Source organism: Panthera pardus, unplaced genomic scaffold, assembly GCF_024362965.1.
Source record: "Panthera pardus isolate Hobbes unplaced genomic scaffold, ASM2436296v1 HiC_scaffold_8, whole genome shotgun sequence".
NCBI lineage: Eukaryota > Metazoa > Chordata > Mammalia > Carnivora > Felidae > Panthera > Panthera pardus.
The window spans coordinates 110307081-110319234 of NW_026527013.1; the positions used below are offsets into that span (position 1 = coordinate 110307081).

General features: G+C 35.7%; 1 protein-coding gene across 2 annotated transcripts in view; it reads right to left on the minus strand.

Annotated features, from left to right (window-relative positions):
• The window catches only part of PRPS1L1 (phosphoribosyl pyrophosphate synthetase 1 like 1), a 31316-nt gene that overhangs the window by 11555 nt on the left and 7607 nt on the right, over positions 1 to 12154 (minus strand). Inside the window, exons 2-3 of one of the 2 annotated variants that reach the window (XR_008420441.1) lie at positions 4537 to 4613; positions 535 to 1017 (exon numbers count right to left, since the gene is read on the minus strand). The gene's annotated coding sequence lies outside the window, so the exon portion shown is untranslated. Of the gene's footprint in view, positions 1 to 534; positions 1018 to 4536; positions 4614 to 12154 lie in introns of those variants that run through there. The other variant, XM_053897717.1, reaches the window with a different exon arrangement.

Here is a 12154-nt window from a genome sequence, read left to right on the forward strand (position 1 = left end):
GATGCGTTGAGACAGGGCTAATTTTTGGAAGTAGCTAGTGTAAGCTTGTGCCATTGTGGTTACATTTATAGTCCCAGCATGGTTTCCCCACGTCTGCTAGGACCTTTAAAATCAAGGATATAATTACATTTATGATAGACTCAAAGTTGGTGATAAGGGAGAGTAAAGGCATATAATGAATATATATTCCATATACTAACTCCTAGTAATTTGTCTTTTTAAATGTTACTTGCAATTGTTGACTTTAGCAGTTTACTTCGCCAACAGTCACTTTTTGTGTAAATACATTCTGCTTCATATCCTTATATGTTAATTGACTTCTTATCAATTCAATTCATGAGCTTCTCATTTCAAATAAACTACAATGAAAAACAAGAAACAGCTTATTAGTGTCAATCTGTTTTCTTCCTTTCATACACATAAGAAGAGAGATCTTGCCTGTGGATAAATGAATTTATGACAATAAACCATTATTTTAATTCTCAAAATTATATATTTTTTAAAGCAACATTTTATTTTTGTAACTTTGGAGGGTCCTGCTCTGTGTTTGAAGCCTAGAAACATAGTGATTAATAGTGTTTTCAAGTATGAGGAATGGAATGGAAATAGTTGATTTCTAATTTTCTGTATATTTAATTCAACTGCAGAGAGGCAGCTTGATGTTACAAATGTGCACAGAGGCTCTGGTGCCAGACTGCCTAGGTTTGAGTTGTGCCTCTGTAGCTTCGTATCTGAGTGACTTTGGACAAATTAACATCTTTGCCAAAGTTTCCTCATCTATAAAATGGATGACAACCATAGTACCAACTTCTTAAAACTGTGAGGATTAAATAAGTAGAACAAATATAAACCATTAGTAACAAGTGCTTTATATATTGTATGTATAGCACAATATGTTATAAATGTTAGCTATTTATGTATGCAGGATAGGTGTTAAAAATATTGAAAAGTGAGAGCAGAACTGGTCTACGTGGAAACTTGTTTCAGATTCTTCTTTACTTGCTATTTATCTTCTTCCTAGAGTGGCAAGAACAGTGTATTAGAACTGGAAGATTATTGCTTGTCCCTGTCTTTCCCATGGGGTTACGGTAAGCTGTGATGAGAGGGTCACATGCTGAAAGTATGCCTCTTCAAAGAGTGTGTGGTTCCATCTGACTTTTTGAGCTAGAATGAGTCCTTGCCTGTGAACTCCTACATCAGGTGAGAGCTGGGAAGACACCGACATCTTAGTGCACCTTTACGGCAGCAGACTGCCTCCATATACAATGATAGATTAAGGTTCCTGAAAAAAAAAGTTTAATCATATAGCCACGTGGAAGATTATTGGTTAACTAAAAGAGAATGGTTTCTTATTTTCCTTAGTTTATCTGATAGGGATTAAGCATATTTTGACTACAGATCATAAAATCTTTGGACTATTTGAATGTTTAATTCTTATAACTATATATTAAGTCTCCGTTTTCAGTATATTTTATAGCAGTAAATGGTGATTGGGAAATATGATCTTTCCATCTTGAGATTCTATGATAGGAGATTATTTCTCTCAGGAAGACATCACTGAAACTTTTTGAACAAGGAAAAATATGTCTTATTTATAAATACTTCCAGGGAAGGAAATTCCACAGACCCTTTTGATGATTTGCTCTTTCTAAAAATATAATTCTTTTGGGAAATTCTATTCTATCTCACTTAAGTCTTCTCTCCTAAAGTTTAATCTCATTCTTGCTTATTTGTTCCTCAATAAAGATGGTGAGCAGCTGATATCATCCTCTTCATATACTTGAGAACTATTGTTAAAAAATTCCTTTGCTGAATAATGTCATTTTGTTAAGGCCTTCATTAGAGTTTCCATTTTTATAGACTTTGATCATTTTTACTACTGTCTACATCTCTCTCTTAAATTTGTAAATCTAAATAATTGGTGCTCATGCATATCTGACCAGTATAAGTATTATACTGGCTATGTCACCTCACATTCCTGATGCTTAGCTACTATTTATACATCCCAGTATCACACTTGCTTTTTTAAGAATAGTAAGAGTGTTTCAATGGAGGTGATACATCATCTCTGACCATATATTTGTGTCACAGGTAAATTAAGGCCACTTGAAAATTAGCACCCTCCCCTCACACACACAAAAAAAGAGCATATCTTGATTGTAAATTTTTTCTAATTAAAGGAGTTCTTTAACAGTTGTTTAAAAACAGCACTATGTTCCAGAGCTACTTGGAGTTAATTATGGTTTATTACACACTGAAGGGAAAAAAAAATCAGAGGTTGCAAAAAAAAAAAAAAAATGAATAGAGGGGATTTTTAGCAGTTAATTGAATTATATGTATTTTTAAAAAGTCAATGTGTTTAAAATAAGTAAATAGATCTTGGATTGAATTGTTAGATTTTACCAGTGATATACTTCTAATCTTTCTATTTTAAATATGTTTTAAAATATTTATTTATTTTTGAAAGAGAGAGAGAGAGAGAGAGAGAGAGACAGAGTGTGAGCAGAGGAGGAACAGAGGGAGGGAGACACAGAACCTGAAGCAGGCTCCAGGCTCTGAGCTGTCCACAGAGAGCCTGACTAGGGCTCAAACTGACGGACTGTGAGATCATGACCTGAGCTGAAGTCAGTTGCTTAACCAACTGAACCACCCAGGTGCCCCACTAATCTTACTATTTTAAATGTGGATTGTAGGCACTTAGTATTTGTGTTTGAAGTCTGAATCTTAGTATTTATGTTAGTATAGTTAAAAAAAATTGAGATAATTATGTTATGAAACTGGAACTGAAATTGGCAAGGTAACTCAATGAAATTTAATATTTTCTTGATTATCATATTAGCTCTCAGATTATTTCTTGAATTTATGATTAATTCAAAGAGTACATGGCAGATTGTTTTCTTATTTTATCTCTGTTTGCAGGGTAGCTTTATGATGTTGTTTTGTCGAGTGACAGAATTTTACTTGCTTCTTTCACTTGTGTTTTCGTGTCTTTAAAGAGCTTTTACCACTTTAAAAAAAACATTGCAATCAGAGAAGATTTTCATTAAATTCTTTTTTCCATACTTACTCTCTTGTTTTGCTGATGAAATCTTCGTTTACTTTTCTTTGGGAGGTGTAGATTATGGCCAACCATTTACAACATATTCATAATTTATTTATGACTCAAATATGACCAAAATAAGACCAAATTTATGACCAAAGTAAGATAAAAAATTAGTGAAACTTAACACTTGAAAGGTTCCATATGTTTGGATGTGCTCAGATTATTATTTTTTCCCTATAACTAAGTTACAAATCACTGAGATGTAACTTATGTGCAAGCACTGTATGGGATTTCATGAATATTTAGTGCTTTGTTTCTATTTCTAAGTCTGTGAAGTTTCATAAATCAGCACTGTTTTTGCTTGGTTGCTACATAGCTGTGATTTTTGTGCTGTCTCTTCTGTATTATAAAGGCTGAGTTTCATACAATTTGCATACGAAAATAATTTCTGGTAGGTAAGAAACAAATTATGTTGGCTCAATATTAAGGGTTATGATATAAATATAATGGAAGCAGGAAATACACATTTAAATTTCCACTTAAACTTGCAATTCCTATATGGTGTTTACAGGTTAGTAAATAGGGAGATCTTGACAATCTATTTCCAATTTCATGAACTGAAATCCAAACTATTACCAAGTATTTTCTGTCTGAAAGCTCCACTGGCAATGTTTCCTCAAACTTTATGAGGGTAAATATAGGCCCTCGGCTATTTATTGGGGTGTCATGTGTTCTAAACCAGAGATTTCCAATATGACCAATCATCAGTATCACCTGAATTGTTTTCTGAACATTTAGATTTCTAGACTCAACCTCAGGAATTTTTTTTTTTTTTTTTTTTTTACCTGGTAGCATTAAAGCAGTGATTCTCAACCTTGGCTACACATTAGAACCCCCTGGGGAACTTGAAAAAAACAAACAAACAAACAAACAACCTGATACCTCAGCTCCATCCCCAGAGATCCTGCTGTAATTGGTTTGGGGTCATTTCCGTCTAACCTGAACCCTGAGAGACTTTCAGGCTAATGTCACTTTTGAGAACAATTGCTTTAAACAAGACATTTCTTTATTATTATTTTTTATTTGTTGAGAAAGAGAGAGAGAGCGCACAGCCTAAGCAGGGGAGGAGAAGAGGGAGAGGTAAAGAGAGAATCTTGAGGAAACTCTATGCCTAGCATGGAGCCTTATGTGGGGCTCGACCTCAAGACCCAGAGATCATGACCTGAGAAGAAATCAAAAGACGTTTAACTGACTGAGCCACCCAGGCATCCCTAAACAAGACATTTACTAATTAGAGGTATAATATTCAGAGTTTCTTATGGTGAATATTGATTTGGTTTTTAACTTTACTATTTCATTACCATCTTCGTATATTTCTCCTTTTTTTTTTTTTTTTTTTTTTGTTTATAAAGTTATAGTGATAGCCACTGGGAGAATCAGGAGCTGATACTTCCAACCGAGTTCTAGCATGAAGAATATCTGAGCCTGTTTACCTTCACGGGAGAAATATATGACTTCTTTGAGAAGTACTCGAGAAGCTGGATTGCCTTCTTCCCACCAGATGGAGAGCCTACAAACAAGAAGATTAGGGACAGAGGAGTTAATAAATTGATTTTGCTGTGCCCTGGACAACGAAGAGATCTACTTTAGCTCGAGTTGTCTCCTTGAGCCTTGGTAATAATAGATAACGTTTACTGAGTTCTTACTATATGCTAAATACTTGGAATCTTCATAGTAGTCCCACTTCCATTTTACAGGAAAGGAAATAGCAGGCACAGGGGAGTTAAATAACTTTCCCAGAGTCATAGTCATTATGCAGTGAGATCTGGATTTGAACCCAGACAGTCTGACTCCAGGGCTCTCTTGGCTGCCTACGATCCCATTTTGACTGACTAGCTAGACCACAGTATGGTATAATAGATATGGACTTGTAAGGGTATATGATCAGATTGAAGTGTGATTTTATATAAGCAATGTAACATGTACAACTTACTTGACTTCTCTCACCTTTAATTATCCCATGTGTAAAATGGGTAATAATAACATCTTCTTCACAGGGTTATTATGAGGCCAGCTTAGTACCTGCAATTATTGAGCAAATAACTTCTGTTTTTAATCAATCAGCACAGTGTATGAGTCCAAAAACATAAAAATGTGGGATTTGGACTCATTACTATACTCCTTATGAGTAGGCTAGATGGTAGTTCCAGAGTGTATATAAATTAGCTGAGGTTTATTCTAACCCTGAAATTCTCTTATTTTTATTAATTGTATTATTCTTCCAAATCCATTATCTTTACTTGGCAAAATTCCTCTGGTCCTATCATTGTGGTCAATCATTTAATTTGTTAAATAAAACTTATTTTTTCATAGATGTGCCTAAGAAAAGCAAAACTTCATTCCTATGAAATATACTCCTTTGAGGACTGAGTAGAAGACTCTTCCTGAGGAATTAATATGATGATTCACCTGAAAGTCCCATAACATGATGCTTCATAATATTACTGCAACGGGAATGAGATAATCCTCCTGATCTTACTTTTTAAGTGCTGAGCAATTTCAGGCATGCTCACTTAACCTCGTAAGTCCATGGTTGTCTTATGTGTAAAATTTAGAAGCTGTATTATTTGATAGTGATGGTTTCTCTCACTCTAATATTATCTGATTCTGGATATTACAAAATAGCAACAAAGATGTATTTATATATGGAAACTGTATATATAATGAGAACTGCAGTTCTCACCCACCAGTTCATCGTTTTAGTTCCAACAGTTTCTTCCTTATTCCGAGCTCATCTGTCAAAACGAAGAAGTAGGATTCTGTGATTTCCAACTTTTTATGATTCTATTAATCTTTCCTCCATTATCAGCCATTTGCCAAAAATGCAACAGCCCCAGTGGACATCCTTTCCTCGGTTTGAGTTCCAACAACTTCTGGGAAATTATTTTATCTTGTTATCATTTAATATTTTCTTTACCTGATTATAGTGTTTCTCCAGTATTGATTCCTGAATATATATTTGATTATCAGACAATGCAAATCTTTTTCTAGTTCATATGCATACACATACATATAAAAGTTGCATTAGTGGATAGAAGATTTCCCCCACAAAATATTTTTAAACTTCTGACACCTGGTACCATTTACTTGTTTTAGAACAAAATATGACAGTGTCCTATTTAACACAGAATTATTTATACTATAGTATAGTGCTTCTCCAACTAACTGTGGAGTTCTTTATATATATATATATATATATATATATATATATATATATATATATATATATCTCCAATCCATTGTAGATCAATTCTTTTGTAAAATACAATAAAAATGAATTACTAGAAAAAAGATATTTTAAAAAACATAATAATATAATTTTTAAAATTATTTGTTGCAAGAGACATAAACTTATTCTATCAAACTACTGCAAAATTATTTCTTTCACATTTTTTTATTTTTTTATTTTTATTTTTTTTATTTTTTTTTTTTTTAAATTTTTTTTTTTTCAACGTATTTTATTTATTTTTGGGACAGAGAGAGACAGAGCATGAACGGGGGAGGGGCAGAGAGAGAGGGAGACACAGAATCGGAAACAGGCTCCAGGCTCTGAGCCATCAGCCCAGAGCCTGACGCGGGGCTTGAACTCACGGACCGCGAGATCGTGACCTGGCTGAAGTCGGACGCTTAACCGACTGCGCCACCCAGGCGCCCCATCACATTTTTATTCTCAATGTGTTTATGTCTCACAAGCCAATAGCAAAGAGTTCATAGAATTTTATAATCTGTGGATAATTGTGTTGCCCTGGGCCTAAAAAAGAAGTTTGACTTTTTATCATTTTTGTAAGTTTGAAATTCTTTTTTTTAAGGTTTATTTATTTTCAGAGAGAGAGAGAGAGAGAGAGCGTGCACACGTGGGAGTGAGTATGAACAGTGGAGGGGCAGAGAGAGAGAGGAAGAGAGAGAATCCCAGGCAGGCTCTGCACTGTCAGAGTAGAGCCCAGTGTGGGGCTTGATCACATGAACCTCAAGGTCATGACCTGAGCAGAAATCAAGAGTCAGATGCTTAATCCACTGAGCCACCCAGGTGCCCCATGAATATGAAGTTCTTTAGGAAAAATAAGTATATTACAACATCTACAATGCTGTAAATTTTTTAAACTTGTTTTTAATGTTTATGTAATTTTGAAAGAGAGAGACAGAGTGCAAATGGGGGAGGGGCAGAGAGTGAGGAGGACACAGAATCTGATGCAGGCTCCAGGCTCTGAGCTGTCAACCCAGAGGCCAATGAGGGGCTGAACTCACGATTCACAAGATCATGACCTGAGCAGAAGTTAGACGCTTAACAGACTACGCCACCCACCACCCAGGCACCCCTGCAATCTTATAGTGAAAACATTCACCTCTTCATTTGCAGGAAATATTTTCCTTATAATTTTGATTAAGAATGAAATGTAAGGTGTAGATTTTGAACGTTAATCCCTTGCTTCTCTCTTCCTTATTCTCCTTTCTTAACGTGTAATATGGCTTTAAAAGGCCAGGTTGGCTAGATCAGACAATCTCCACATTCAGTGACTGGATCCTTCAGGTTCTTTCTATGGTTAAAATGTAAGTAGATATTAAGCCTCGCCTGTGTTTAACTTTAGTAGAAGCAAGTTGTTCAGATCCGTTCCTGACAATGGCTTTTAATGACCAGGAGAAGGACAAAGCCTGGGGAGAACCAAGTGACTCAGGCATGGAGAGGAGATACTACCAAAGGGACCATGTCTGTTTAGGCCACATGCCTAATAAACCAGCACCAGAGATTTACCCATGATTTTAATGCCAGAGCCATTGTCTGAGTGGAAAACAATCCAAAATATTGATGATGAAGGAAATTCGTGTAAGATGATGCATTTCACTTCCTGTAAGAAAGAATATTTCTCAAAATCGTAATTCTACTGGAAATTTCAAATACATATACAGTATGTATCTTTGAAAGATAGTTGCTAGGTGAGTAGATTTTCCAGTCCCCAATGAAGGATTCATTTCACAATCAGCTTAAGCCTGTATTTTTGAAACTTGAAACCTTACTCATCTGGCAGAGAAAAGGATCATAACTACTGAGAGGAAATACAAAGATGTTTCAGAGCATCCAGATTTTACTTCTAAATCTTATCCTTCACGGACATTAAAAACAAAAAATCTTATTTATCTGCCAGGGAATTTTCTGCATTACTGCACAACCAAGTTAACTATTATAATGCAAAATCTCCCTTTATAAGGACCCTTGAGAAATATTTCTCTCTGGCAATGTATTAAGAATACTGTGCTTCCCTTGAGCTACTCATTTGTTTTTATTTTTCTTCTTAGCTCTGTACTTATTAGATAATTAAATAATTTAATTAAATTTCATGGGCCTCACTTTTTCTCCTTTCAAAAGTGGGGATGAAAACACTTCTAGGGTTGTGCTATAGATTAAATGAATTAATATGAATTAAATAAATTAATATATCATAAGTGTTTAGAACAGTGCTTGGACCATAAGTACTTACTAAGTATAAGCTATTGTTGTTGCTTTGTTATCATTCAATTGGTTGATGATTTTTATTAACTATTCATGTTTTTCTTTTGTGCTTTTTCTTCTAGGAACATTAGGGTCAAATTTGCTTTTTCTAGTAGCTGTTCACTATCCTTTTAGTCCCCTTATTCTCAATTCTTCATCAGTTTATTCTTTTATTTACTTATTGTTTCATTTTCATTTATTTGAGGGAGAGAGAAAGAGAGCAGGGGAGAGAGGGAATTTTAAGAAGGATTCATGCTCTGCGTAGATCCTGATGTGGGACTCCATCCCACGACCCTGGGATCATGACCTGAGCTGAAATCAAGAGTCTGCCACCCAGGCACCTCTTTATCAGTTTGTTCTTTATTCTGGTACTTTGCATGCACATCTGCAGGCTGGGCTGAAATCTTTGTTTTTGGAACAAAGCAGTGTATCAATCAGTTCATCCATCAGTCTCCTAAAAACTGAATGATGAGTCCACCTAAGGACAAGAATTATCTCAAGAACATTTAGAAACTCAGACTGGCTTAAATGTGGCATTGAAAGGGAGATGGAATTATTATATTTGACTTAGAAAATCACTCCAGCCTTGTCTCCGAGGTCAGTCCTGTTACAGCAAGGGGGTGTATTGGGATGGAGAACAGTCAACCTCAGTATCAATTACAATAGAGTATCCTCTTCCTTAGGTCTTTATCCTCAGTGCCTTACACAGTTTCTGGCACATTACAATACTCAATAAATGAACAAATCATTTTTGCTTGGGTACCGCATTTTCCATTTGGCAACTTGAGCAAAGGAAACTCAGTTATAACCACACAATTCCTATAAATTAAATATTTTCTGGAAACAAGACCTTTCCATCAAGCAAAACTCTAGGATGCTTTTTATGATTTATTCCCTGCCTAATTCACTTTGTATCACTCTTACACATACACTCTGTGCTCTAACATTATCAGATCCCAGAAGGTCTCTGAAACCAACGTGGTTTTTCATTCAGACTTATGTTTGAACATGATATGCTAAACTCTTTTATCTAGTAAAGCACTTATATTTTAAATCTGGACTTAGATCTCTGTTTCTCCGTGGGGAGATTTTTTGGCTAATTCACTCTATTAGGCAGAACCAGACATGCCAATATTTATGGCCCTCCATGCTGGGTGTATGTCCTCATCGTAATCCTCTAAATATTGTATTTTCTTAACTTGCTGCCCAGACAATGTGTGAGGGAGAAAGAGCACAGGTTTGCAATCAGGCAAAACTAGGCTGGGTTCTTTTTAGCTGTGTAACTAAGCCCTGCTATTTAATTTTGCTGAGAGTCAAGCTACTTGTTTTGAAATGAGGATAGTAAAATCTACCTCATGAGGTTGTTGTGAAGATTAAATTAGGTAATATATGTAAAGGTCAGCACATAATTGGTTCTCAGTAGATAAATAATAGAGTAGGTACTTAATAACTAAAATGTATTTAGCATTATTGGAGGATTCTTGAAAAAGTGAAGATAGTGTAATAGATTTATGATGATAGGCTAAAAATCAATGTGAACTTCTATTTGAGGCATTGGAGTTCTTAGAATTAAGTTTCTTTTAGGGTTATAAATACGAAAAGGGTGAACCATGATTTTAGCTTCCTCCTAAATAGCACCTAGCATAGATCATGTGTTAATAGATACTCACTAAAGATTTTGATGAATGGCCAGCAAGAAATTTGCCTCCTTTTCTCACATCTCCTCAAAGTTCTATCACAGAGTCAAATTTAAGAATGATAAGCATGGTATTAGAGCAGTGGTGCCCCCAAACCTCACCATCAGCATTGGTTTCCAGATGAGGCTATTCTTGAAAGACTTAATTTAAGCTTTTCCACTTAGCATTTAATGTGACTTATTTTGTACAATGACAAAGCTGCAGGTGTTAACAAATCTAAGAGTTTAAAAATGTGCTTGTGGTATATTTAAAGTGACCAAAATAACTTTTTTTAAGATTCAAAAATAAACTGTTGACATAAATCACAGAAATACCACTGCTTAAAAAATAAGATTTGTCGCATCTTGTCTTTTTCACTCAGAATTAAAGGTTCTCTGTAATCTAGCCCTAGTTTACCTTCCTGACACCACCAGCACCCACCCCCTTCCCAGACCCTCTACAGTCCAGTCTTAAGATGAAATTTTTCCATGTCTGCCTTTAAGTCCTCCTTAGCCTCTGCTGTGTTTTAATATAGAGACATGACTTTTCCATTTTTTTAATTCCAATTTGAGCTGAAGCTCAGGGCCTGGTAGGTGCTGGAAGCTCAGGACACATTTGATTAGTGGTGGGTGACCCAAAGAGAGGGGTAAGCTAGGATATGGAGTAATAAGACATATACAGTCCTTCCTGAAATGGACTGAGGAACAATGACTGGAGTTGTTAGAGTTGATGGCTGGTCTCCCCAGGCTGGTAATAAAACCCATGCTCAGTCTTCCCTGGCAGTATCCTTGATGGAGAAATGCATCCTGAGTGGCAGGGGAGCTGAGGTTCACAGACTTGACCCAGACACAGTGGATAAAGTTCAAAAGGAAAAGGAAATTTTGAATGAATCACAAGGCATAACACATCCTTCAGCCCAGATCTTCTCTCTTCAACTCCTTCCTTTCTCAGGATTTGTGGCAGAGCCCAGAGAGAGTTCTCTTTAGTGAAAAGACACAGAATTGAAAGCCACCAAGTGAGTGGTGAGCAATTAGTCCCTTTAGTCAGCAAGGCAGAAGGGCAGCACAGTTGGAAAGCTGAATGGGAAGAAGAGGGTGCCTAAAAAAAGTATTGGCATCCTTGTCTCCCTGATTCCCCACACTTCCAAACCACTAAGCCTAAAGAAATTTCTAGAATCTTGGCTCTTTCTTAGATAAACAAGGGAACAGCATTTAAAATACCTTGTAACTCCTTATAAGAGATGATTTCTCTGTAGGGTCCCTCAGATGGAAGAAACCAAATGTGACATTTCACAATATGGGAAGGGGGAGGCTCCTCGCTAATTGAGAAAACATTTCTATTCACAGTCTTTAGACTGAGATTTAGACTATGCTATTCCCAAATTAACATCTGTTCTTGGTAAAGATAGCATGGCTAAATTCCATTATTTAAAGATATGGCATGCCTCCATTTTACCATGGCCAGTCTATGGAGAGAGAAATACAATCAGGAACTTTCACAACCTTATGATTACACCAACTATTCTTTTTATATAAAGTAACTTATTCTTACATTGCCTCTAGAGGAAATCGGAAAACTTGAGCATTAGTCTTAAAATATTGAGTCATCAATAAAAGTTTAAGAGACTGAGAAACCAACATTTATTAAGTTTGCATCCCTCACCTACAATACTCACTTTCCCCACCAGCTTCCTCCAGAATTGGGCTCAAGATAAATACTATGACCATTGTGAATCACAAGAAGACTATTTTTTTTTGCATGTCTAAGTAATAAGGTGTCAATTTTCAATCCAGTTATGCATACATGATGACTATATGAAATCTTTTCCCTGGTTTTAGTCAAATATTGTCCATCTTTTAAAGCTTAATTTAAGTCCTACACGTTTGCTCT